The sequence below is a fragment of the Tenrec ecaudatus genome, chromosome 3 (genome assembly GCF_050624435.1).
Source record: "Tenrec ecaudatus isolate mTenEca1 chromosome 3, mTenEca1.hap1, whole genome shotgun sequence".
NCBI classification, from domain to species: Eukaryota; Metazoa; Chordata; class Mammalia; order Afrosoricida; family Tenrecidae; genus Tenrec; species Tenrec ecaudatus.
The window spans coordinates 194211828-194237751 of record NC_134532.1 but is presented as its reverse complement, the minus strand read 5'-3'; positions in this window follow the sequence as shown (position 1 = coordinate 194237751).

The following is a 25924-nucleotide window of genomic DNA, read 5'->3' as shown; positions in this document are numbered from 1 at the left end:
CTCTCATGGAAGAAAAGCAGCCATCATTTAGAAACCATGAGGAGAGACCACGTGGAGAGAGACAGAGCACCCTGAAGGGCTCTGGTAATTTTAGTGCCTGGTTGTCTGTGCGAAAATTAGCCCTCAAGCTCTCTGCTGCACGAGTTTACACTAAATGAACCAGAGGTAAGATGTCCGCAGATTTGCAGATTTGTGAACAAAATAATAATCTTTCAGATATGACGTTTTGTGGACACTGGTTATGCCATACAGCAATTAAAACATTTTCACAGGCACGCAACACGAAATAGTGCCGTAGGACACATTGCGGAAAGCTGTTGGGCCCTGTGTGGGACAGTCACATTGCCTGGAGGTTGTGCAGTGGGTGGCTGCATAAAAATACCAGAAGCTGGCCACTCTGTGATCCTTCTCTTCGTCTCCTGAGCACTTTTCTTGATTAATAGGAGAAAAGTTAGAATGATTACATGAACTTATGATTTTAAGGTACTACTTTTGCACCACTTTTCTGGACACGATTCAAGCCATCTATGAACTGATACATTTAAACATGGTGCAATTCAAGCTGGTTAAGAAAATAATAAATATACAAGATAGTGAATATGGAAAATTGAAAGATTTGGCTCAAGTCATTAACATTTTCTTTAGTACATGCCCTTTGCCACCTAGTTTGGGGGACCTACCTCTATTGCCAGCTGAGAGATCCAATAGTCCGACCACATGCAAGGCTCCTGACATGAGTCAATAATCAGCCCAGGTTGTAGAACTAAGCCTAGCGGAAATTGGAAGTAACTCCCAGACAAAACCAATCTAAAATACTTGTTCTCGGGTTCATCATGGTGATGTAAATGGTGAGGTAAATATTATTCAGTATTAATCCAATGAATATAGCATGTATTTGTTAAATATTTCATGAATAGTTTTAATAATTTATTGGGGAAGCATGTTATACAGACATAAGAATAAAATGTTTACTTGAATAAGAATCAATGTAACAATACCCATTTTGTGTCCAGTCTGTTTGTATCTCAGACACCATAAACCATTCTTTGTAAAAAAAAATTTTTAAATAAATAAATACAATAGAATCGAGGGAAAGAGAGCTCATTTGGAATTCAGTTTTCAGAGGTTTCCAGAATCAAGGGGATTTTAATAGCCAGGCAGTAATGGGTAGGATTTGGACAGTTCTGGGAGCAGAAGATGAGACTTAAGATACTACTTCAATTATGAAGTTAGAGAGATTTAGAGTTCATATTTATAAACAATCATTTATGGTTTAGTGGGAAAGGCTGCAAAGGTGGTTGAAAACTTGCCATAATGTAATCTTATGTAGCCAAAGAAAAGAAGAGCTGAAGTTTTCCAAAGAAATGATAGTATTAATAACAAACAGCATTTGTTTAGCACACTACATTCATGGAATTTTATTGAGTTCTAGGCTAAGTGTGTGAATGAATGCTCACTACTATCACATGTGAAAGATACATAATCATTTTAGAAATTAGAAAGATGAAGCTCAGCAAGACTTTCATGGTATTGTCAAGGTCACATGATTGGTCAATGTTAAAGTCAGAATTCAAACAGAGACACATTCAGGATCCAAATCTGCAACACCAAGGTGTCTATTCACTTCACTACCTTCTGAGAGCTTTTACAGAGAAATGAGCAAATGTTCCAGCGCCCTCAAGATATGGCTGTGGTTCCCCATGCAGCCAGACGGGTTTCCAGTGGTTGCAGGAAATGAGGCAAACAGGCTCTTCAGTGGCTGGTGTAGAGCCCGTTCCTTTTTGCATATATTCTCTCATACCTTCTTACCATTTAATTATTTCCAGCCTTGGTTAATCGCAAATGAAGCACCATCAATTATGCTTATATTCATGTTTCAAATTGATACAACATCTGATTGGCTTGACTAAAATAACCCCTTTTCTTAATTGCCAATGTGCGTAAACTTGCCCGCGATGAGCTGCGGCACAGTGGTCCATTAAGCTTTAGCAGCAGTAGCAGCAACCTGAACAACAGGACTCTCAGTTTCGCAAATCATTGCCATTTCCATCTCGAAAGGGGTGTCATGAAAGCGGACTTTTTCTAACCTGGAATTGCGATGAGGATCTTGCAAGTTTAAGTTTCCATTGGGCTTGTGGGGAGACGCTAAAGGGAAGCAGGCACCCATGACCAAGGGCAAGACATCTGTCCTGTAAGTAATTGAAACTCTCTCCTGTGCTGGTCCAGTGCCTTGATGGCAGGGCAATGGGTTTCCATGCTGGCGCTCTCATTACTGAGATGGTTTTCTGAATGAGATCCTTGAGTCTAGGGAGTTGAATGAGTCACCCTTCCCACTGACTCTAAGTGAGGTTTTGGTTGAAGGTGAGTGAAGTAAACTAGCAAAACTTTAAGATTTTTCTTTGCTTCTGTGATGATGTTTTGAGTGCCTGAATATATTAGATATTATACATATTCGGCTAAGCACCCAAGAGGCATGGTGGCTATACAGTGGGCTGCATATTTCAAAAATACCAGCCTCTCCACAGGAGAAAAATTATGCGTCCTCCTGCCATAGAGAGTTCCAGTCTTAGAAACCAGCAGGGGAAGTTCTTCACGTCTTATAGGGTTGCTAAGAGTGGAGATCAACTTGATGTCTCTGATTTTTTGAGTTTGAGATGCATATGCAATCACATTCAATACAAGGTAAGTTTATTGTGCCTACCTACCCGATAAACACATGTGGGGTTAATTGAAGGGCAGAGGGATAAATGGCTCAGTGAGCCTCACCTTTCTAGTTCTTTGGTCCCTTGCTCTCTAATGATCAGGTCAGGGTGAAGCTGCCTTGCCCAATTCCCTGCTTTAGCTAGCAAGGCTCACTTCCTGCAAGACATCCCCAAGTAGAAGCCACATGGACCTACTCCGATGCAGCCCCGGGTGCCGGAGCAGCTGTGTGGAGACCCCTGCCTGTGCTGAGATGCTTACACACTCACTGACTGGACTTACTTCTTGCAGTCGGCATCGTTATGTCTATTTTGTGAGGTGGAGGAGGACTTTGTGAACTGGGGCTGGACATATGGGTTAATGTTGGACTTGTGGGCTTGGGCAGCACTGGGTTGGGATGTTTTCTAGATGCGCACTTAACCTTTATATAAAACTCTCTCTCATACATGAGTTGCTGTGGATTTGTTTCTCTAAAGTACCCAGACTAACACACAATGTTATAAAATGTATTGCTTTATGTCCTCTTCTGAATCTGGCCTCAATTTCAGGCACTTCCCTGTCAATGTACTACCACAAAGATAGTGAGATGATCTGAAGCACAAGTTTACTCGTGTGGGCTACTGATCATAATGTTCTATAGCTTGAGCATTCTGTTGGGTCACCATCCTTTGGAATGTGAACCAATATGGATCTCTTGCAGTCAGGGGGCTGGGTAGCTCTTTTCCAAAATTCCTGGTATAGATGATTGAGTGCTTCTTCAGCTTTCAGAGATATTTTAGTGAGTATTCAGAAATATTACAGTGGGTATGCCATCAATTCTGGAGGTTAATTTTTGGTTAATTCATTCAGTGCAATTTGTACTTCTTCCTTCAACACCATTGGTTCTTACTCATCTGCTACCTCCTTGGACTGTCAGTCAGTTCTTTTTGGTACAGTTCCTCAAAGTAGTCTTTCTATCATCTCTTGGTGCTTCTTGTATCATTCAATGTTTTGTCTGTATAATCTTTCATTTACTTTAATTAATATATTTTTTAATTAATCTGCTTTTGAATCAACTCCAACTCATTAGGACTAAATATAACAGAATAAAACTGTTTCATAGAGATTGTAAGGCTCTACATATTGACAGACATAGGCCACCTTGCCTTTCCCTTATGGAACAAATATAGGTGCAGGGGTTGATGAACCTGATATTGACTGGAAGACAATAGATTTGTAACTGCAGAAGTGAATGAATTCTAACTCATGCTTTTGACCACAGGGGCAAATTAATGCCAGACCAGCAGGTCCGGCTTGTGACTGCAAAATTGAAATAATTCAAAATTGGCAGGCAATATAACAAACTGCTGGCACTAATTCAAAGAACTGAAGCCAGCAGCAGGATCCAGACCCGGGAAAGGGAAGCATATTTTCCCACAGCGTGCTCTCATATGGGAAGCAAGCAGCGCTTTCCCAGGGCCACATGATGGGGAACTACTAGTTCTTAACTGCCAAAACACTGATAGTTCTGGCCCAAGCCTTAACACGAAACCATCACAGGTACCCAAACTTGTATTTCCACTGAATGAAATTAACACAGAAGAACTAAGTGCATTATGTGAAGAAATCAGTACTCAAAGTAATTAATAATTTTCACTAATTGTATACCATAAAATAATAATTGGAGAAATTTCAAAAGAAAATATTGAGTATCTTACTCTTGATGACACCCAAGACACAGAAATTCATCAACAAATAGTCTCCATCAAAATTAAAATATTCCAATCACCAAAAGAGTTTTAAAAAATACATATGCAAGTCACAGGCAGGAATAAGATATTCAAGACACATGTGGTAAAAGGTTTTTGTCTGGAATGTATAAATAGCAATTCTAAAACAATCAATTAAAAGGTAAGTAGAAGACTTAAACAGATGCTTCCCAAATGAGCACATAGAAAGATATATGGCCAATAAGCACAGGATTGTGGGCAACATTAACTGCCATAATAAAATTCAAATTAGAACCATAATAAAATATCATTCCAAAGACAGTAGAATAATTAAAATTTGAAAAAAGGTAATTTGTATCAAATATTGAGAAGGACATGAGTGTAGTGATTGTAACTTCTCTACACTAGTAGTAAGGAACCCTGGTCTCTCTTGCTACGCATGGGGCTGTAATCTGCAGTGTCCGCAGTTCAAAACCACCAGACACTCCTCGGGAGAAAAGGGAGCTTTCAACTTCCATAACCAGTCACAGACTGGAACACCGACAAGCAGTTCTACCCTATCATCATGGACTCGATAGCAGTGAGGTTTGAATAAGAAAACAAGTGATACAAGCACTTGAAAAGGCTAATTTTTAAACTGAAAAATAAACATTACCTCATAATCAAGCAATCACATTCTTACGCATTTACTGAATGGAAACAAAAACATTTACAAAAAGCCATCTATAAAAATGTTCACAGTAACTTTAAGGTAGCCCAGGAGGGTAGGGAGAAGGTGGGGAGAGGTGTGGACGAAGGGGAAACCAATCTCAATAATCGACACGTAACTACATCCACCCACCCTAGGGGGACAAACAAAAGATACCTCGGAGGAAGGGAGACATCAAGTCATTGTAAGATATGAAAATAATAGTAATTTTTAATTCATCAAGGGTTCACGAGAGGGGGAGAGGGAGAGAAAAAAAGGAGCTGATATCAAGGGATCAAACAGAAAGTAAATGTGTAGAAAATAATGATAGCAACATATGTACAAATATGCTTGATGCAGGTGATACATGGATTGTTATAAGAGCTGTAAGAGCCCCCAATAAATGATTTATTTTTTTAAGATAGCCCTAATTTGGAAATAGCTCACTTGATCATCAAAGAGTATACATCTGCAATATAAAATAAGTGAATACATATTTTTTTAAAAAACTGTGATGTCAAGTCCAGTCCAACTCATTAGAACCCTGTAGAAATAGAATATCTCGTTTGCATTTCTGAGGCTATCTCTATATATTTACAGAAGCAGACTGCCCGGCCTCTCTCCTGCGGAACAGCTGATGAGTTTGAACCAGTGACTTCTAAGTGAGCAACTCGGCTGATCCTACTACACTACACTCACCCTACTCTCTGGACTCCGGTAATGAATATAAGCATAGTCATAAAGAAATAATAGAACATTTCCCTTAAAACATGTGGATATGTTTTAAAATACCAGAGTGAAACAGTCAGAAATAATATCTAATTCTATTTATTTAAACTTTCTGAACAGATAAGATTACTCTAAATAAAAACAAACATACATAGTAAACCCACAGGTTTTGAGAGGATTTTGACTCAGGATAGGTTAAAACTACCCATTACATTTCCAAGATTTTTAAACATTATGGGAACAGACTGAGACAACTTTCTTCTGTGGTGTGACTCGGGTTCACATCAGTGAGGTTTTGTAGATAAAAATTAGATAAATAGCAAAGTAGAGACCCAAAGCCCATCAGTAGTCAATTGGACACCCCTTGACAAGAGGACCACAAGGAAGACAAAAGCCAGTCAGGGTGCAGTATAGCACCGAGGAAACATACAACCTTCCTCTAGTTCTTTAATGTTTCCTCCTCCTCCATCCCCCACTACCATAACCCCAACTATACCTTACCAATCTGTTAAGACCACAACATGTATACTGGAGTATATAAGAGCTCACAACACATGGAATCCAAAGCAGATAAACCTCTCAGGACCAATAAAGGGAGCAGCAATACTAGAAGGGTAAACGTAGGGAGGGGGGTGGAGTAAAGGGGAACCGATCACAACGATCGACGTATGGCCCCTTTCCAGGGGTAAAGGACAGCAGAAAAGTGGGTGAAATGAGATAGCGGCCAGAGGAAGACATGAAAACAAAGACAAAGAATTTATAAATTATCAAGGATACATAGGAGAGGGAGGGTGGGGGAGAGTGGGGAAAAAATGCGGAGATGAAGCCAGGGGCTCAAGTAGAAAGAAAATGCTTTGAAAAAGATGATGACAACATATGTACAGATGTGTTTTATACAATGGATATATGTATGGATTGTGAAAAGAGCTATAAGAGCTCCAGTAAAATATTTTTAAAGGGGATAAAAATTTAGATAAATAATTGTTTGGAAGGAATGAGTGCTACAAAGCATGGATTGGTGATAATGCTCTATAACTAAAACAGCTGTCAGGGAAAAAAATAATGGTTTTGATTAAAGTGTATGTGCAACACTAAAACATCAGATAGAAAAATAAATTTACATCTAAAGATTAGACAAAAAGCTAAACATATTGCTGCTCAGGCAATTCAACCTCATACTCCCCCCATTGGGTTTCTGAGTCAACTCTAAGGACTTGAACAGAGGAACACTTTGGAGACCTCCATTTGCTCATGGGGTTCAACTCAAAGTGAAAGGAAACAGATGTGAATAGTGATTAATAATTTGAAATTGGAACATAAGAAATACGAATCTAGGAAAACAGGGAGTCATCAAAATCAAATGGAATCCATAAAGACAGATAGCCTGGGTTTAGGGAACTAAAGTGGACTGACATCGGCCATTTTGAATTCGGCTAGTGAACAAGAAATTAAAGAATTCTATGAACTTCTGAAATTTAACAAACATGCAGTCAAGAGGCATTGATAATTATGGGTCATTGGAATACAAAAGTTGGAAACAAGGAAGAAGAAGAATGGGAAAAATATAGCCTTGATGATATGAAGCTGGAGACTGAGTGATAGAATTTTACAAGATGAATAATATCTTTATCAAAAATACCTTTTTTCAGCAATACAATACAAATGGATTATATAAATGCACTTTTCTATATAGAATACACAAAAATAAAATTAGCTACATCTGTGGGAAGAGAAGATGGGAAGTTGAAAATTAGCAGACAAAACAAGGCCAAGATCATACTATGGAACAGAATATCAATGGTTCCTATGTACAATAAATCCACCATAGCCAAAATACAACCTTGAAAATATGCCGCCTAAATTTGAGAACATCTCCAGAACAGATTTCTTTCACTGGTCACTTAGGATAGAACTCTTGATGAGCATTAAGAAGGCATCAGGAACATCATAAATGAAGAAAGCAAAGGGGCATTAAAAAGTTAGGAAATTATCCAATCACAGATTTGGATGAGACCACTCTTGTAAGAAGTTAAGAAAAGCAAGTCAAGAAATGCTTCCCAAATGAAGGGAAACAATGTTTTATTGGTTTTCAGAGGTGGGAAGGGAAAGAATGGAGGGAAACTCGTTGGCTAGAGATTCACGGGCAACAACAGGTGAAATTACTGTAACTATTTCAACTTTTCCTAATTTGCACTGAGAAAGTATCCTGTTTTAAAATTAAATGGATGGTTTTCTCATTCTTTTTTGTTATTCTTTGGAAATAATATATTTTAAAATGTCAAATATTTACACTATGATAAAAAAACCTTTGCAGGCAGTGTACTTTCATGTCACCGGTAAGTCTCCCCCTTTATATTCTAGCTAACTTCCTTTCTTGCTTATCATCATTTAAAGATAATAGAATGATAAATGAAGGAGAGATTAGTTATATAACACCTCTAAAATATTTGAATAGTAATGTGTTTTAAATATTTAATAGGCATGAATTACTACTACAAGCTCTAAAATATTGTAATTGCATATAAACCCATTGCTCTTTTTATTTTAAATGAATTCAGGCTAAAGCTATTCAAACAAAAATGATATTACCAGTTTGAAAATCATAAATGTATGAAGTTCTCCTGCCTCTACTCAGTATGCAGTCTTCATAATAATAAGTAACAGGCTTTTGTGAGAAGGAAAAATTATTGTTATATATTCCAGCTGACTAGTTTTAAAGTACTGTCAACTTTAAAATGTGCAATGCTGAGGCTGCACCCACTTCTGAAAGAGTGCATACTTTTAAATAGTTTGCTTCGTTCTTCTTACTGCAAGAAACAATTGCTCTCTGAAATAAATATTGCACTTTTCTCAGCACAAGGACATCAACTCTTATTAATATAGATTACCATAAGTACACATGGTTATATAACAAATACCACCTGATTGATTTCTAGCTCATGATGTTTAAGATAACTTGAAAGATAGTATCACTATATATTTTAGGTATAGTATCACTTGAAAGATATTATAACTAAAAGATATTTTATATCTTCGCTGGTATTGCAAATATCTAAAATAATTCACTCAAGAATAAAAATATCTATGCTGCAAATTAAGTAATGCTAGTCTGAACAATGACTTTTTTATGCAATACTGAGGCACACTGAAAAATTATACTAAGTATTTCAGGTCCAGGCTGAATCACACATCTGCTGGAGGCCTGGACCAGATTAAATTCATGGGAGACAGCATGAGGAGTAAGCCTCAGAACTCATCATGCCATATCCCTAGACCAGTGTTTCTCCAGTGTGCTTGCTTCAACTGTATATCACCAGCCCATTGGGAATCAGCCATGAAATTATACTCTTCAAAGGGTGAATTTAAATGGACACTCCAGGTGATAATATGCATTACCTAAATGTAAAAGCACTACTCCTACTCCGGTAGGACTTGAAATCCTTCATTGACAACTTCGCCAATGGTTGAAGATCTTCAGAGGAAGAAAAGATTCTACCAGACTGCATTCAAATGCTACTCATTATTTAGACAATTTTATCATAAATATGAATCTATCTTACAATTGTTGAAAATCTGTTGGTCCCAAGAAGCAACTTCAGCTTTATTAAACTCTGGTGAATAATTCTAATCTCTCAGACATATTTGTCAACTAATGTGTTTGAGGTTAGTTATTATGTTCTTGGCTTAATCATTCTAATAAACCTTTTTGTCACTTACTTATATGTCATGGTTTCTGGGTGACTCACTCTACTGCCACATGCAGAATAGTAATGTTATCAGAGTAAGATTTATGGTGTTATGTTCATTTTAATAAACAGCATACAAGACAAATACCATGGTTTGGATAATTTGATGCTTCCATATGTTAAAGAAGTATATAGTGGAAATCATAGTAAAGGAATGGAAATGTATGAATTCAGATTAAATATTGCAATTAATTTACATATGTAAAATGTGTGTGTCAGGTCTTGAGTCCTTAACATTCATTATTTTATTAAAACACATGGGAGGATGACAATTTTTTATTATTTTAGTAAAATATTTATTTATAATAATCTCATAACATCCTGTTACGTAAAATAATTTATTATTTTTAAATATTAATTCATTATAAATAATTGATATTATATAATTTACCTTTATATATGTTGATACTAAGCTATTAGTATGTAGAGCTAGCTCTTTCTGCTTCCAAAACTTGTATTTTCTTTCTACATACTGTATTTATTATGGGATTTATTCTCTTTAGGGAAATCAAGAATTTTTATTAACTTCAAGTACGTATCAGTAATTGCTTATAAAATATGAAAAGTCTTACTTTCCATTTGTAAATGAATTAAATACCAGAATATTCAGCTTTAGTCAACAATACTATGATCATCCCACCACTTGTCTGTTAGTTTTCCTCAGTGTGCTGACTTGTGTGTTGCTGGGATGATGGTAATTCAAGTGTCAGCAGGGCCACCCAACATGAACAAACTTCAGTAGAGCTCCCAGTCTGAGAAGAGACAACAGAGAAGATGTCGGCTGCCCATGCCTTTGAAATATTACCAGCTATGAATGAGCTAATGAATGAAAACAGTACATTGTCAGAGATCATGGCAGAGGATGGGCCCCTCAGCTAACAGGGCACTCACAGGGTTACTGGGGAGATGACATCTCAGAGCAGAGACCACTAACATGATTGGAGTTGAGTCATTGGAGTCCTCAGGATCATCATTTACTGATGGAATAGAGCTTAAGGTAAGGAGCAACAGCTGCAAAAATCAGCTAATTATCTGAATTTGAAATGTATGAAGTATGAATAAAGGAAAATTGGAAGTCATCCAAAATGAAAAGGAATACCTGAAGATTAAATCTGTGCCATTGGAAAGCTAAAATGGACTGATATTAACTCTTTTGAGTCAGAAAATCATGCGATTGACTCTGGGAGGATAGCATAATGAAGAGGAGTGGCCTGGCACTCATTGTTGAAAAGGACCGTGTAAAATTAATCATGAAGCACAATGCTATTTGTGATGGGATTATATCCGTTCACCTTCAAGGTGATCCAATCAAGACAACTATTATTCAAACTTGTGTTCTGACCACAAAAGCTAATAATGCAGAAATTAAAGAATTCTACCAAGGGCTTTAGTTGATTGATAAATTAGCAGTCAAGATATATTATAATTATTGTCAATCAGAATGTAAATGTAGGGAACAAAGAGGAACAATAAATAGAAAACAGGGACTTGGTGAAATGAAGCTAGAGATCGCATGACAAAATTTTGCAAAACCAAAGCCTTATTCCTAGTAAATATATTTTTCAACAACACAAAGGGTGACTATGCACAAGGACTCCTGCAGGTGGGATATATAGACATCAAATGTATTACATCTGTGGGAAGAGGCGCTGCAGAAGTTTAATATCAGCAAAACTATTATCAGATGAAACCAGACAAGGGCTGATGGTGGAACAGACACTCTATTGCTCATATGTAAGTTTAGGATAAAGCTGAGTAGAAGTAAAGCAAACACATGACAGCCAAAATATGACCTTGAGTCTATACCACCTGAATTTCAAGAATAGTTCAAGAACGCGTGTTACGCTTTGAACTCTCATCAGTATACCTGGTAAGTTGTGGGTGATCACCATTCATTACAGCAAAAGGTCATTAAAAAGACAGCAAAGAAGAAAAAGTTCAATGTGCATGTCAGAGAGACTATGAAATTTGAATCTTTCTAGTCAGCTCACTGACTATATAATTTCTTCCATTTAATTTAGCCAGTCTACAATTGAGAACAAAGGGCACCTCTGGAAGACAAAGCTAAATATCATAATGAAATATGCAATGACCAAGAAATAGAAAAACAAAAAAGAACACACTGGAGCATGTCTTAAAATGGCAGGACTCAATACAAAATTCTAGCCTGGAGTTACAATCTTGAAAGGTTCGAGGGACCAACTATCAAATGATGTAGGAAGCATCAAGAGAACATGAGAAGGAACCAGAGTCTTTGCACCAAAGGCACTAGTTGACATTCCATTATCTCAGGATTTTCAACTGAAATGCATTCTTTATATTTTGATGAAAAATTCAGCTGAAAGGATAACTATTGTTTTCAGAAAAATATTTCTGTTTAAAACATTGAGAACAACTTTACAGGGTTTCATTTGACTTCTTTCATTTCTCTGCTTCTACCTCCTCTTTTTTATTCTAGTTTTTTGCTGTTGTTGTTTTGTGATATAGCTTATAAAACTATGCATATAAATTATCATTATTAACTTCAAGGAAATCAATAGCAACCAAAAATATATCACATTGTTCTGCTCTGAAGGATAAGTGCTTATCAGTATATCACCAATATACACTGCCATCCAGTCAATCTTGATTCTTCGTGACCCTACAGCACATACTACCACTGCCCTGGTGAGTTTTTATGGAGAGCAGCCGGTAGACTCATACTGTTAACTTTGTGGTTAGTAAACCAATAAACTACCAAGCCTGCTGGAAATACCATGTATAGTTATGATTCATATTGCTGAAATTTGGATCAGAATTATATTTCTAAAATATGCAATTTTGCATGTCTTTGCAGTCTTAAATAAGATCAAAGGGAAAACAAGATATAATGCACATCCTCTAGCAAGAAATTCACAAGTAGTTTCCTAGAATTAATGTGGGGGGATTATTCCATTTTCTACAGGTAGGCTTTGGGTCTCTGCTCTGCCCCACCTCATTCTCAATAAGATTTTGTTTATTTGTTATGTGTCTTCTGGTGCCTCTTACCCAGTCCCAATGACTCCTCATGATTGCACCGTGGGTGTGCTTCAACCATGTGGGCTTGTTGCTTTGAATGGTCGCTTGTTTAACTTCAAGCCTTTAAGAGCCCAGATGCTACATCTTTTAATAGCTGGGCACCATCCGCCACATTTTATTATGCACCCGTTTTGTCTTCAGCAATTGTGTCAGGAGGGTAAGCATCTTAGAATGCCAATTTGTTAGAACAAAGTGTTCTTGTATTGAGGGAGGGTATGAGCGGAAGCCTGGAGTTCATCCACTACCACAGGGTATTGCCATATAAATATATGTACATAGGCCAATACCTCTATTATTCTCATTTCAGAAACCAGATAAAAACCTTTTAAGAAAGGAAAACCGCAGACTAATATTTCTCATCTGCTGCCTGTATTTGAACTGGCTGTACTATGGTGGCTTCAGTGTTGCTATGATCCAACAATGAACTCAAGCATAGAAACAATTGTGAAGCTGGCACAAGACGGATCAGTGTTTCGTTCTGGGAGGCAAATGGACTCAATGGTACCTATCCACAATATGATGCTGAAAGCTATGCCTCTGATATTTGAAAGGTCATCTTATTTACCACTGGTGGGCAGGTTTCAGCAGAACTTCCGTACTACGACAGTCTAACAAGAGAGATATGACAATAAACTCTCCAAATTAGCCAATAAAATTCTTAAGAATTACAACAGAAAATTATCTGACTAATCATCAGGAGGGACACTTTGCTAGAGGAGGACACCCAGTTTGGTAAAAAGTGGCTCAAGTTGGTCACGGGAGACCTTCAGAGAGACTGGTGCAATGGCCTCAAAAGCGGACTCAAAAATGCTGGAAATTTTGAATATAATGCAGGCCCAGGAAAGGATTTATTTTACTATATCAGATGTCAGTATGGAAAGAGAGTCAGACATTATTATTTTTGCTGGCCATTAGCTGATCTACTCTGGGTAACCCGCATTGTCTTTTAGAGACTCTATATTATCCTAAAATTTAAAGTCTGAATAACAATAATTACCCTTTTTACATTTTATGGCATAGTTAAAAGTTCTTAAAAATAATGGAAAGATTAATCTTTAATATAAATAAAAAAGATGATGTAATACAATTACTTGGAAGAGCTTAACTTAAAATCATTTCAGCAAATAGCCACGTGATAGATTATTAATTTTAGTATATTTAAAAGTCTTTGATGACACATTTTTTATATTACAGTATTTTAATAATATTATGCTTACATGTTTATTTTTGGCATTCCTGCCCATCCAATTTGAAAATAAAATAGATTTTAATCATATTAATTACTACAAGTGACAGTTAGCTGATGAACTATGTGTATTTCATTGTGGAGAATATTCACTACAAAGAGTATGTCTTAGTATTTCTTATACTTCATTTGCCATTGCTTAGCTTAAATAGCAACCTAATAACACTGTAGCAAAATTCTCAGGTATTAATTTCATACTCTGTGAGAAATTATAGTTACCCATAATTATTTTATGATCACAATTCTATATTTATGAGGACGTAGATAATAGTTTGTTAGAAACTTATCATCATTACTTATGAAACCATTTACAAATAGAGCACTTCTACAAATAACATCCTGGATGTTTATTTAAAATATTTAGGCAACTAAATTGCTTTGATTGACACAGAGTTAATTAGAATCATCCTTGTACAGGATACAATAATGATATACTAATTAGAGGTTGTTACTTATTGAAATAAATTCCCTAAAGATGGGCCACTGCTAAGTAACATGCGGTTTGGAAGATACTCCCAAGTCAAATGAACTCTTCAAATTTTTGAAGCTGGAAATGTTTATGTAACATTTGCTTATGTTGTTAAATTGTAAAGTGACCAACTATTTATTTATATTGCATGTTTCTTGCCATTGATCATTTTTCTTGCATTACTTGTATTTCTACAATTTGGTTAACGCAATAGTAATAGATCATTGTTGTGCAGGATTGACAATGCCGTGCATGATGCCTCTTCTTCGCTTGTACAGACTAGTGCATCACCTAGCTATGGCTGATATAGTCCTTAATAATTGTTCAGAAGTCAACCTCATAATCTTCCAATTATTCTGAATCTGTTTGTCATTCTTGCTTTATAACTCATACCAAATTAACTCATTTTTAAAATAAATATCATTTACCATATATACTCGAGTATAAGCTGACCCAAATATCAGCCAAGGCACCTAATTTTACCACAAAAATTGCATTAAAAATCTGCTGACTATCGCTAGATGGAAAGAACTGGAGGAAATTATGCTAACTGATGTAAGCCAAGCACAAAAGGACAAGTACTGCATGAGTCCACTGAGGTAAGCTCAAAAAAAAAATTCAAAAGGGGCATGGGAAGAAGATGCTGTATACATATGTCCTTGGGGTGAGGTCCGGGAAATATTTCAGGGACCAGACTAACCTCAGGGTTGCATATGATATACATATGGTAGCCCATTAAAAGGGAGGATAGAAACAAGTATGAGTAACCGGGGAACAGGGCACTAACCCACACAGGGGTATCCGGGGGAACAGGGCACTAACCCATACAGGGGGGAGGGTGTTGATTGTGTTTCCACAGGGAAAAAGAGACAAGACTTCAACTCAGATCTCCAAGACAAGAACGCAACACACTGACATGAAGCAGGGAACCAACAAAGAGGCCTGAGGGGATGGCCCCATTACCAACTAAGTGGACAGCGCCATCCTCCCCCCAAGAAGAATTCACTTCAGAGGACAGCACTGATGCTACAGCTTAAGAAGAGGGGAAGAGGACTGGTTTGGTCAGAGCACACAGGAGCCAAGGAGGGGGCATGGGGGAAAAAAAGAAAAGAGTGACGCACATCCTGGGTCACCAAGCCCTGAGGACAATGTTCCTGCTCAGAACAGCAATGCACAGAGATGACCACAGGGCCAGCCCCACTGTGGGACACAGCATTCCTCGTTGACCCATAGCACCACTGGGGACAACACTAGAGACAAACAGTGGGAATTGTGCCTGCCATGAGCTCACCGCGCTGAAGCCAGCCTCTGGGGGCATGCAGCAGAGCAGTGGGGGAAGCAGAACAATGCAGTCCCCAGGGATAAAAGCAGTGCCAGGGCATGGCACCCCATCAGACATGACTGGATATCACCTGTGAAGGAAAACAAACAGACCCTGAACTATTCATACGTGTGTGTGTGTGTGTGTGTGTTGATGTTGTTGTTGTAACTATTGTTTTACTTTCTGTTGTTGCTTTGTGGTACTCAATCTTTTGATAGTACATAGCATGCCTACCTGGAAGGGATGGGTGGAGTAAACAAGTCAGAAGAGAGAACCACGGGATGACATCGGGGTGGGAATGGCAGGGAAAAGAAAGAGGGTATTAACAAGCTCAGGGACAAGGGAATAACAAGTGATCCAAAATCAGTCTCAAGGTGGGTGTGGGAGGCCTGGCAGGGATGGATCAAGGGCAATGTAACCGAGAGGAATTCCTAAAACCCAAATGAAGGCAGAACATAATAGTGGGACAAGAGGAAAGTACAAAGAAACAGAGGAAAGAAGTAGGAGGAAAATGGTAGTCATAGAGATTTAAATACAGACAGATAAAGATGTAAATATATTTATATACGATGATGGGTAATAGATCTATGTACATATATATATAGGTTTAGTATTAAGGAAACAGATGGACAGTGGCTCCCTGCTCAAATACTGCCTCAACACAAGAACACTTTGTTCTAACAATTTGGCAGTCTGAGATATTCACCTGCCTGGCACGATTGCTGATAACAATGGGTTCACTGGCAAATGTGGTGAAGAAAGCTGATGGTGCCCAGCTACCAAAAGATATAGCACCTGAAGTCGCTGAAGACAATGGGCGTACAAGCAAATATGGTGAAGAAAGCTGAGAGTGCCCAGCTACTAATATATATAGCACCTGAAGTCTTAAAGACCCGAAGATGAACAAGCAGCCATCTAGCTGAGAGACAACAAAACCCACATGTAAGAAGCACAGCGGCCTGTCCTGTCTAGATCACTGAGCACAAAGTGGGTGCATAGCAAAAGTTGCGAACAAAGCTGATGGTGCTCATTATCAAATGATATAGCATCAGGTGTCTTAAAGGCTTGAAGACAATCAGGCGGCCATCTAGCTAAGAAACAACAAAACCCACAAGGAAGAAGCTCAACAACCTACCCCGACACGAATGCTGAAGACAAAGCGGGTGAATGGGCAAGTGCGGTAAAGAAAGCTGATGGTGCCCAGTTGTCAAAATACATAGAATCTGGGGTCCCATAGGCTGGAAGATAAACAAGGGGCCATCTAACTGAAAAACAACAAAGCCCACATGGAAAATGCACACCAGCCTGTGAGATGACAAGGCATCGAAGGGATCAGGTATCAGGCATCAAAGACAAAAAAAAAGTTCATAGCATTGTGAATGAGGGGGAGTGCAAGAACAGTGGTGAGAGTAGCCTTATCAGGAAGGGGGAGGGAGGGTAAGGGAGAGGACAAGATCTACATGTAACCTACTCCCTGGAGGATGGACCGCGGAGAACTGGGTGAGGAAGATGTCAGGTATTGTAAGATATGTTAAAATAATAATTATTCATAAATTGTCAAGAGTTCAGGAGGTCGGGGAGTGAGGAGGTAGGGGAAAATGAGGAGCTGATACCAAGGGCTCAAGTACAAAGCAGGTGTTTTGAGAATGATGATGGCAACATATTATGAATGTGCTGGACACAAATGATGCATGTATGGATTGTAAAAAGAGTTGTATGAACCCCTAATAAAATGATTTTTTTTAATGTGCTGAAAAACTCCGCTTATACACGAGTACATACGGTACTTATTTTTTTCCCACTTTCACTTCCTCCTCTTCCTGGTTTCTCTGATTACAGGGATCCACATGTGACCTCTTCCCTGGGAGAGGGACAGCAGAGAAGGGGGGAAGGGAGACTCCAGATAGGGCAAGATATGACAAAACAACGATGTATAAATTACCAAGGGCATATGAGGGAGGGGGGAAGGGGGAGGGAGGAGGGGAAAAAAAAGAGGACCTGATGCAAGGGGCTTAAGTGGAGAGCAAATGCCTTGAGAATGATTGGGGCAGGGAATGTATAGATGTGCTTTATACAATTGATGTATGTATATGTATGGATTGTGGTAAGAGTTGTATGAGTCCCTTATAAAATGTAAAAGAAGAAAAGAGAAAAAATGATTAGGGCAAAGACTGTACAGATGTTGATGTATGTATATATATGAACTGTGAAAAGAATTGTATGAGCCCCAATAAATTGTTAAAATTAAAAAAAAAAAAACTTAAAACCAACAAAGTCTTCTTTTGAAGTGAAACCATTTTCCTTGATTAGATGATAGATAGATAGATATATAGATAGATAGATAGATAGATAGATAGATAGATAGATAGATAGATAGATAGATAGATACATACATACATACATACATACATACATACGTACATACATACACACACATATATATATTTAACAGTGGTCTCATACAGTACTTCTATTTATGTGATTTTCTAACCTTGCTCAGCGTAATATCTTCTATACTCATTTATGTCATGAGGTGATTGACAGCTTCATGACTATTCTTAGAGATGTGAAATATTCTATTGTATGTATATTAGGTTGGGTCATCTAGAAAAGCAAAACAAATGGCCCTTGTATGTGTTGTATACAGAAAGAGATTTACATCAAGAAATATCTTACACAGTTGGAAAAGCCTGGTTCAAGTCAGACTTCTCCTGAATTGTGGAAGCTGATGAACAGGAAGCAGGATACTTGATGCATAAGTACTAGGAATTTTAACTTGACCAAATGAATCCACATTCTGTAGTCCACTGACAACTCCTGGAAGGAGCAAGAGGTAAAATTGGAAATTGAGGAAACAGAATTCAGCTCCAGCAGAAAGCAAAAGAGCTAAAGAGAGTTTGACTCCACTAGGTCTCTTTCTTATACCAAAGACCACACCCAAGGAGTATCATCAAGTCGCAACCTGATTGGTAGGTTGGGCTCTGACTTTACCAATTATCCTGGAGTGTCCAGTTGACATAATCCCTAGCCATAGAGTAGGTATTTACAAGAGTTTACTTATGCATTGCTTCATTTGTCTTTTGCATTCTTTGAGTCTTGATTAAACCAAGTGATCTTAGCAATACTGGTTTGCAGTTGTTAGGTTATGCCCAGAGTTAAATGATAAATCCTTATAAAGAGACACTATCCCAAAAGGTTCTCCTCAGCTTCAGAGGTGGTAAAATCTATTTTAAATCTAGAGAGTACATTCCTGGGTGGAGTGGCACTATTTCTACTAAAACCCATAGAATTTTAACGTATAAACTCAGATAAGTTACTTAATCATTAAATGAGGATTGCAACCAATAAACAAGATGAGATTTTCTTATAGTAGAGTATAATATTAGGGTTTTTTGCCCCCTCTCCTAATTGATAGTCAGATGATCAAAAAGGTGCTTGAGGTGATAGTCACATGTCACATAAAAGAGTTATCATGTATGTAGTATAAAAATTTAGTGACATAAGACTTACATAGCTTTATGCAATGATTTCCATTCCAGGAATCTAGCCTCCAATCAAGCCAGGTTATCAGTCTACCAGGCATTCTGACTATGAAAACACAGATATTTGAGCTTTGTAATATACTTTTCTCTTCCTTTCGTTCATTTATTATTCTCTCAGTGTCCTTTTAATTTATCATGTGGGTAATCAAAAATGAAATAGTGGTAGCAATTATTCACCATGCTGTAAATTACTTAATGTGACTATCTTAGTTACAAACTTTGTGATGCCCCTATAATTATTGGGTAAGAATGCATGCAAATAAGGTATTTGGGACTCTGCAAAGGATCGGATCCACCACTTGTCTTGTTTTCATCCTCTGTGGCTTCTGTGTTTCTGGGCTGCTAGAAGCTATGTTACTGATAGTTCAAATTCCTGCAACAGCATCAGTTTTTAGCAGAGCTTCCAGACTAAAGAATAGACTATGAAATGGAATCAGCTGTCCATTTTTTGAGTAATTAGCAACTGAAAACCTTGATGAGTAACAGCAGAATGTTGTCAGATACGGTGCCAGGAGATGAGGCCCTCAGGTCAGAAGAGCCTCAAAATGGGACTAAGGATAAGCTACCTTCTCAAATAGAGTCAATCATAATGATGTGAATGGAATAAAGCCTTGGGGACTTTCACTTGCTGATGGGGCAATTTTAAAATGAGAAGGTTATAAAAACAGCTGCAAACATCTATTGATAATTGGAACTTGGAATGCAGACAGTATGATTCAAGAAGTCATCAAAGTCAAATGGAAATCATTCAGACCCTAAGTATTCGTGAGCTGAAATGGACGGACATATTGGTCATTTTGAATGGCCAATCAGAAATGACAAATTCAGGAAGAATGGTGATATTTAAATGTAATTATGGGACACTGACCGGAACCGTGGAAGAAACACAATTGGGAAAGTGCTCTCTCAAATGTGGCATTGATTGGTGTATTTTCTATTGTTTTGTCATTATACATATCTTTCCAATGCAGAACTGTAACAATTGGAGTCAATGTGCCCACCTATCCTCCAGGTTTGGGGTCACTGTACAACTTACTGTGGACTTAGAAATCAACAGAGTAGGAAGAAAACTTTTCTTCTGAAGTACAAGCCAGGAAGAAGTGGCATGTTGGACAGCACACAGCTCCAACAGTTTGGAAAGCATTTCCTTTTTAATAGAATTGAAAGTGGACGTAAGGAAACTGGACCAAACGTGTGCAGTCATTGCAGGGTGCACTTTCGATCATACCATATTTCCAAAAGTCACATAATAAAATAAATTTTCCAAAGACAACATTTTTCATGCCTCAGCCTACCTCTTCTACCTCCAGAGTACACTAACACATGTATCTCACAAAGTATCTCTAATAATCTCTTCATGGGTAAAAGTTTAACATTACTCTATGATTCAGCATGCATTTCTTTGATGTAAAAATTGTATGATCCACGTATAAAAAATATAAAGTAATTGTGTAATGGAACCATCAGTTATGCGAGTTCACCTAGTTACTCCTGAGGATTGTCCTTGAACTCTGTCATTCCCATCACATTAAAGGCTGTGACTTATTGAAAGGTAAGGCTATTACTTTGAGGATTAAGGTGCACCAAACCCAAGTCATAATATTTTCAAAGGCCTAATACCCATGGGAAATTTGGACAGTGGATAAAGAAGAATCTGTGAATTTGAATTGTGGTTGTGGTGAAGATTGTTGAAAGCGTCATAGACTGTCAAGATAAAAATCCAGTCTCCTTAGAAGTAGTGCAACCAGAATGCTCTTTTGAGGCAAGGATGATGGGGCTTCACCTCACTTTGGGGACCTGTTATCAGAAGAGGCCAGTCTCTGGAAAATGACAATGTGCTTGGTAAAGCAGAAGGAAGCAAAAAAGAGGAATACATTTGACAAGACATAATGACAAAATGGCAGCAACGATGGGCTCAAAAATAACAACAGTTATGAGCATTCTGAAAGACTAGATGGTGTTTTACTCTATTGTATATGACAGCAGTTCTCAACCAGTGGGTCTTGACCCCTTTGGGGGCTGTACGACCCTTTCACAGGGGTTTCCTAAGACCATAGAATAACACATATGTCCAATGATCTTGGGAACCAAGACACTGCTCCTCTATCTGCCACCAGGTGGTTCTTTCTGCATACAAATATACCCACATATGAATACCTGGCATGATGACATCATTCACACCAACCCCATCACCTACACCCGATACAAGCACAGGTATATATGACAGGGTTGGTGCCATACTGCACTTATGCAGACCAGTCACACATGTTTAGAGAGCAGCTATTGTGTTGAAAGCTGCTAGTCTGTTAAAAGTAGCTAATGTATTGAAATCAAGAGTATTGAAGGTAAAACAAGACTTCACGAATTATAATTACTGGGAAAATGTAAAATCATGTACTGTAAATTCATCAACTACTGCCAAATATATATATATATATATATATCATGGGAACTTAATCTGGATGCTGATCACTCTTTTTATATTCAGCTGTAATTGATGTGAATATTGCCCCCTTGTGATAGTAACAGGTATGTAAAAAAAACAACAATGGTAAATCATAGGAAACTTTAATGAACTGTATTGACTCAACTATGCCATGTACCATCTTTTGCATTATTAAAGCTATTGTTATATATTACTTTCATTAGCAAATCATTCCCATGACAATGGATCCTGTAAACAGTGGAAAATGTTAAGAAAAGAAAATATAGTGAGTACTTTTTACAGTATGGTTTTATCTCAATAATTACAGCAGGAATTGAGAGACGACCATATGTTATTTTTTGCTAAATTCTATCAGCTGAATTTAAGAAGCCAAACAAAATAAAATGCCATTTTGATTGCAAGCATCTGATCTTTCCCAGCAAGGATACCAACTATTTCAGAAGCAAAGATGATGGACTCAAGAAAGTCAGACTTGACACTGATGGCAAGTATCACAAACAAATATAGCAGTCATTGCTGCTTCATTTTGGTGGCATTCAAAATCTCCAGAGCTATGAAACCTCACGCCATTGCTGAGGATTTACTGCTGCCGGCGGCCAAAGACATTGTTCAGGTTGTGATCAGAGACGACTTTGTTATGAAATTGAGTGCAATTTCCTTATTTAATGATACAGTCCACAGAAGAAAATATGACGTGTCTGCTGATATTCCTGATCAAGTAATCCAGGAAATTAAATCTGCTCCACTTCCAGTATTTAGCATCCAGCATGGTGAATCGACAGATGTTGCAAACTGTTCATGGTTACTGGTTCACGTGAAGTATATTAATGATGGTGACTTTAAAAAATGAGTTTCTTTTGTGCAAAATTCTTGGAATGATAACTACAGCACATGATGTAAGTGAGAAAATTGGTTCATTTCTGAAAGAGCATAAGATCTCTTAGAAAAAGTTTGTGATGTTTGCACAGATGTTGCTCCAGCTATGCTAGGATGTTGATCTGGATTTCAATGTTTGGTACTGAATGAGTAACCAAAAGTCATTGGAACTCACTGTATGATTGTTGGAAAATATTAGCAATGAAGATGCTGCCACAAGAATTACAAGATGTAATTAAAAGCATCATAAGTTCTGTCAGTTTTTTAAAGGTGAGCACTTTAAACAGTCGACTATTTCCACAACTGTGCAATGAGTTGGATGTGCCAAATAATGCTCTGCTATGTCACACTGAAGTGAGATGGTTGTTGAGAGGAAAAGTTTTAAAATGTGTTTTTGAGCTTCATGATGGAGTCAAAATTTTTTTTAATCAAAAAGCAAGACTGAGTTTGTGAGCACTTTTCAGTGATAAAAGTGAACTGCAGAAAATAGCTTATTTGGTTGACATCTTTGCCATCATGAATGAGTTAAATTTATCACTGCAAGGACCAAATGCAGCATGCCTTAATTTGTCTGAAAAGATCCAGTCATTCTAAGTGAGAACTTCAGCTTTGGCAAAAAAAAAAAAAATCAAGAAAATAAAAATTGCATGTTACCAACCTTATCAACTTTCTTTGAGGAACATGACATTTAACCAGACAAAAGGATTACAATGATGCTTTCTGTGAAAATAAAAAATAACTTGAACATGCTTGCAGACAAAATTTCATCATACATTCCAAATCTACCTGATATTCCAATTTTACTTGCCAGAAGCCCATTCACAGTCAGAGTTGAAGATGCTCCTGAGACAGCACAAGATGAATTCATTGAGTTTATTAACAGCAGTGCAGCGAGAACTGATGTCTCTACAATGCCAGTTACAAAATTCTGGATCAAGTATTTGCAGTCATATCCTGTTCTGTCTTAGACTGTGTTGTGTCTTCTTCTTCCATTTCCAACAACATATCTTTGTGAAACAGTGTTTTCCAGCTTGTTGGTTACAAATTTAAACACAGAAGACTTGTGGAAGATGATCTTCATTTTGCTCTTGCAAAGACCACCCTGAGAATTTCTGATCTGGTGAGAAAGAAGCTATCTCAACCTTCAAACTGGCGTTGTGTTCTTACACATACGGTCGCAAAATGTAGCATTGTAGATACTGTTTTTATATTAAGACTGTTACCCATGCTACACCATGTTACACAACAAAATTTCATCTATTTGTAATTAGAAATAAATATTTCACAATATATAATTACATATTCTTTTGTGATTAATCACCATGTTTTAATTGTATTTCATTTGTAACAATGAAAACACATCCTGAATATCAGATATTTACATTACAATTTATAATAGTATCAAAACTACAGTCATGAAGTAGCAATGAAAATAATTGTATGACTGGGGTTCATCACAACATGAGAAACTGTATTAAAAGGTCAAGGCATTAGGAAGGTTGAGCACCTCTGGTATATAGGGTAGCTAGGAATCAGAATCAACTTGTTAAGGTACTTAACAAACAACAACAAAACTGGCAAACCTGTCCATTTTGATCATCTACTGCTGCATTACCTAACACCGTAGAACTTAATGGTTTAGGTTTTTAAACTCATATATGTTTTATTATTTTGCAATTTGGGCAGAGGAAGTGGGGGGTGGTTTCCCTGGCTCCATATGACATCAGCTCACCACTCAATGTGGTCTGTACTAGAAGTTCAATGTTCATTCGAAGCTGGATGTCTTACATAGCTCAGAAGTCAGTGCTGGCTCCTCCCTGGGAAATCAGCTGGTAAGCTCTGTCACTTCTTATACAGTAAGTTGCTAAAACAGAGCCCATTCATTGTCAAGAGTGTATAGGGAGTTCATTTTGAAATGAAAAAAAATATGTCAATTAATTGGTGGTCCTCTTTAATGGTAAAACTGAAGGAGAAATCCTGTAATGTTCAGTGAGACCAGTTATCATATTGCAATAAAAAGAGGAATATGCTTTGCAGGGAATTGAACTTGGTATACTTAGCATGCAATTGATGGACAAACAGGAGTGGAAGTTACATAATCTGTTGTCAACTTGAGACTATTAAAAGTGAAGAAGTGGAGTTTAGCCTGTCAATCAAGTCGCAACTTGATGACCTCATTTGGAGGCACGAAGGAGATAAATAGCTCTCTGGAGGTGGGACACAGGCACACTCTCTGTGAGGAATTCCTGTTTATAAGACACATGAAGCTGTGCTGGAGCCATAGGGCTGAAAGAGCCATGTGGAGACCCCGCCAGCACTGAGATGCTTTAACTGTCACTGGATCAACAAGACTTTCTATCCACTTGCCTGTGACCTTCCTGTAGTCGGCATCATTGCATGTGTTGTGTGAGTCTGAAGAGGACTTTTAGATTGGTCTCAGACACATGGGATAATATCAGATGTATAGACTTGATCTGGACTGGGCTGGAATGTTTTCTTAATGTACAATTACTCCGATATAAAGCTCATGCTTATACACATGAGTGTCTACGAACTGTTTCTCTTGTCTACGCAGACTAACACATAGGTGCTTGGAAACAATGATTCATGTAATCAATTCACCCTGCATACTTCTTTACATCTGGACTTAAAGTTATATGAAACAATGAATGCTTTATTTTCTTTTTAAATCGCAATTGGGCATCTGCTTCTTGTAACTTACAACACGCTGATACCAAGTTATATCAAGATTTAGAGTACAATAAGAAAGAGTTTAATCTCAGTAGCAGTCTGAAACTTATTTTTGGAAAATAAAGTGATAATGAGAACCACTAAAGAGTATAGTGATATTATAATTATTTTACTCCTATATTTTGAAAGTGATATGAGTCATGACAAATGTATTAAAAAACAATAAAATATCAAAATTAATAAGTCATATGAAAATTTCTTTAAACAAAATGAACATTTATTTAACATGGTGAATACCCATAAATTCTGTGATTTGCTACTTTTACAATACCTGTGGCAAGGTTCAGCTACATCATAATTAATTTATTATTAGAGTTTGAAAATTAATTGACATTAAAGTAGAATTTTAGAATTTTAAAAGAACAAAAAGATTTCTGTTCAGAAAAGAAAATGATATGTCTGTCATACTATCAAAATCATTACCAAAATTACTACCAAGAATTATGTGTGGCAGCAGTAATTTTCTGACATTATTTATAGATTAAAAAAACCAAAGTTTACAAAATAAAAACCTCTCCCTTAGTATGTATATTTTCTTTTCCAAGTCTGTTAGTGTATAATAATAACCAGAGATTAAATTCTTCATTATTTCATAGATCCATAGCATCATAATGTCAGTGACTGAACTGGTACCTTTTAGAGCC